Source organism: Branchiostoma belcheri, unplaced genomic scaffold (genome assembly GCF_001625305.1).
Source record: "Branchiostoma belcheri isolate BF01 breed outbred unplaced genomic scaffold, Haploidv18h27 scaffold53, whole genome shotgun sequence".
Taxonomy (NCBI): domain Eukaryota; kingdom Metazoa; phylum Chordata; class Leptocardii; order Amphioxiformes; family Branchiostomatidae; genus Branchiostoma; species Branchiostoma belcheri.
The window spans coordinates 2142489-2146677 of NW_017804165.1; positions in this window are offsets into that span (position 1 = coordinate 2142489).

Below are 4189 nucleotides of genomic sequence, written 5' to 3' on the forward strand. Positions count from 1 at the left end.
TCAAGTCTAAGGTCAACAAATATCTGTCCTCACTGGCTGTACTGTAACCCAAAACATTTTGAGTGGCTCCCACGAGCCTTGTTTTGTGGTGAATAATGAAGTAAAAAAAAAAAATAAAAGCTCAGGAAACTTTCCATGGGGTCATTGCTCGCATTTCATACCTCTAAAAGTTAACTGATCTCCGCCTTGGATGACTTCAGACTGGAGTTTGAATGTGTAGACATGAACCTGCCTTTGTAATGCCAATTACATGAGTCAGAATGACATATTCTAGATGTTAGGACAAAGAGGCCATTTCCTGGAGCGACTTTATGTTGCCTTCCCTTGTATCTTGACGATTCACTCTGTTTTCACCCTCGACTGCAGTGCCTTATGGTTTTATAGCTCGCAAGGGATCATTTAAAGTTTCCTTTTATCGCGGTGTTATACTCTCCAGTAGTGTAGCGCGGAGATCGCTGAAGGCATGGCTGATGATTTCTGATTGATAGATCGCCACGAGCAGTTATAACGTCTCCATGAGAACTAATAAAATGTCTGAAGCGCTCTTTCATCTGTGAGTCCTTATCTAAAGATGCAGGCAGCTTTGGACTGTCAACAAGATTTTCTTGCTTCTTCGGAGATGCGATGCAAAACTAACAAGCCTAGAGCTTCCTGAGGAACCTAGACTCTGTGATGTTGGGGAGCTTTTCTGCTGACAAATGACTGTTGACAAATTTTGTCCCCACAATTTGGCAGAACCCCAGGTGCCGAGGTAAACAGTTGGCTGTTTGGAGTAAGGGCCACATTTGGGACGTGGTGCCACGGTCATCAAAATTCTAGGAACGACTTAACGGCAACTTGTGTCAGTGAGAAAATGGCCTGCTCCAAATCGTTCAAACAAGGGAAAATAAGGGCCATCTTTATTTAACTAAACCGACAAATACCATAGTGATTTAAATAATCTCTAACGCTGGAAACACTTACATGTAATATAGGCGCCAATTCTTCACATAAAAGTGACCATTTCACTCTTATAAATCAGATAGGAAATGCTAATACAACCATATCAATCAGCTGAAACATGCTTGATTTGTCCACTAATTTTATCAGACATACGTGAGTCCACACATGACATAAGGCGGCTAGTTTGTACCGTATGACATCCTGTACCAGCGCAGTATTTCGGCCCCGGTCGGCTGACAATCTTGATTGAATCACGGCGGAATGACGAATAATTCCATCAGTAGTCTATAAAACACATGACAGAAACAGCTTTATCACCAGGTAAATTACCGGACAACTTGCCCTTATCGAGATGGACAGCCTGGCAGGGAATGTGTCTGATGCTTACTCCTCAACAGGGGGAGTTTGGATAATTGGGCAGAATTCCTGTCGAAAGACGCGGGATCCATCTTCTAGTGGGCTACTCGGTTGGTTATATGTAGACGTCCTACCCGTCTGGAGTCGTAAAGTTGACAAGTGTTGCTCTGGCCAGCTCACTGGCTACACTCTCTGATAAATATCTGTGGAATTTGTGGTGTCTAGATTTGATGGATTAAGTTTCAATGACCTGGCCCTGTGAACGTGAATGTTCTCTACTTAAAGCCGTCACGTACCTTCAAGGGACCACTCGGATGTGAGGAAAGCATGCAGCCGAGCAACAGTTGTTTGGGGAGTTTCACTGATCGCGACTCTAACGTTCGCCCTAGCTACGTGAACCGAATACCCAGAACATGAAATCAAGTTGCCGCCAACGCACCGTGAATGTTTTCACAGCATGTCTGCAGGGCAGGGACGGTGATAACATAGAGCAATTTTCCTACAATGTGCCAGAGACTGATATTGCTGTATTAGGCTTTTCAGACACATTAGGCGCAGTTCCGCCAGTGTAAATGGGTAAAATGCTGAACTGCTACTACACAGGACTGAATAAAGATATACAGTATATGATGAGCCAGAGGAGTGAGCTGGCCAGAGCAACACTTGTCAACTTAACGACTACAGACGGGCTCGCTGGGGTGACAAGTTGCTGTCACTGGCCAATCACATACGGCACATATCTTTATTCTGTTAAGGTAGCTGGTGTGGTAGGGACTGCTGAAGTGACATCCTCCTATGTACAGACCGATGGTCCCAGAGACAGGTGGCTGTCATCGGCGGCTGTTGAAGCCCGTTGGGTGGCGTGGTATCTCCGGTGAATTCGTTTGTTTCAAGAGTTGAATAGCAGTGGGCATTGTAAAATTTAATACACTCATATATATGTATTCAATTGCTTCAAAGGAAGACCTTTGAGTTTGAAGTCTAATGCGAAGGTCAATTCCCCTTCGACAATATTCCAAGATGACAAATGGGTTCTTCATTACAGGCCGGGAGGCTGGATGGGAAGATTGTGACCTTCTCTGACAGGACCAGGCTTCGCATTGTTGGCTGGGCCGGCTGTCAGGGAAGGGGGCAAGTCAGAAGGTCGCAACCTCTGCTTGGAAAGTAATATTCATCACAAAATGAATCAAAGAAGGACCATGAGATGAGACGGGACAGATTTTTCTATCACGGTCCTGCCCACCCCCACCCGTGAGTTTTGTTGGTACAGTCCCGTGCGTTATGAACAGAACTGCAGGAGACCGCTTGCCGTGGGTCCGGTCGACATCACCAGGGGAAGGTGAGTACTGATGCGAGTGTTGAAACAGCGCTGTAAAATAATGCCGGTTAGTTTTCTATGGATTGAAAACTAACCGAGTTCTGTTCATTAGTAACGTGGTCTTGAAGGTGGCAATGTGGTCTTGTGGCTAGAGTAGTTAACTAAGAACATGAAAGTTCTGGGTACGTATCCTTGGCAGGCCCCACTGTTGTGTCCTCGGGAAAGAACTTCACCTGACTCACGACTCGGTTGAAAATGAGTACCTAGCTTCGGTAAGGGACGTCCTCTCGGATAGGACGTAAAGCCGCGTAGGTCCAAGTCTCCACCAGGCTGCCGCGATAGCGCTAGCGGGCAAACTGGACCCTCTATTGCCGGCCAACTCTCCTGGTCAGCTACATTCTTTTAGAAGGCGGAGAGCCACACCTCGAGCACATTTAAGATTTCACCGCACTTTGTCGAAAAGAGTAGGGGGCCCTCCCGGTGTGAGTGGTTCAAACCTTACAGTCCGGCCTTAAGCAGCTTGTACTTGCTGTGCAAAACTGGTGAGTTATGCCTTAAGGCGGTTTGGCAGTTTTGCGAAACAAAGAAACAAATTGACCTTTGGACAGTTTTCTCTTCAAAATACTAAGTAGTCTCTTCATAAGAAGCTTACTTATCTACAGCCTTTAAGAACAGACCTAGGGGCGTTCTTTCACCAAGTCATTGCCAACATGGAAGCTAAGTTGACTATGATCTTTTTATGTGAACATTAACATTCAGCTCAGGTTGTGTGCGTTTCAGTAAGGATGATACCAGTAGATAAAATCTCTGCACATTCCTTTGCGTATGTCTTGGTACCGGTCGCAGACTTGCTTGGCATTCAGTTCACGGTATAATTTTATGTTTTCCGAAGAAAAACACCACAAAAGAGTCATGGAAATCGCCATCGGCGATCGATCTGTTGTCAGTGGATGGGTTATTACAGAAAAAGGACCCCACATTCATTTTATAGTCGTGGTACCATTTTGAAAAGCGCCTTATCGAAACATAATCAGGAGACTGCCGGCATCAGTCCACACCCGGACATTGCTCATTTCCGCGTCTGTCCAAAGTTTTGTGGTCGGTGGTCTATCGATATCTTCTTTCTATATGTCTTGTCTGTTAAACGCATGTTGTTTGAACTGTCGCTGCCTTTCAGGTTTCTGTGCCCATTACATCTTCACGAGGTAATAATACATCCAAGAGATCTTCTTTGGAATCATGTTGTCAAAAAGAAATACGACCACGCCAAGTAATGATAGCTTCCCGGCCGTACAAAAACTTTGATGCAATCTTACCTCGGGTAAAGTATTACTAGCACGCTATCTGCGGTTGTTATTGAAGTTGTCGTTTGAATACTATAAAATGTACCCAAGGAATACTGCCTGAGCATATCAATTCATCTTACAGTTTGGCACCTAAATACCTTCACCGATTCGACGTTTAGAACTATTGAAATTTTGTCTCTGAAGACGGAGCACATCGGAGATCGCGCTTTCATTTCTGCGCTGCTAGAACGAAATAGACTTTGATAACATTTCCAACTGCAGACAA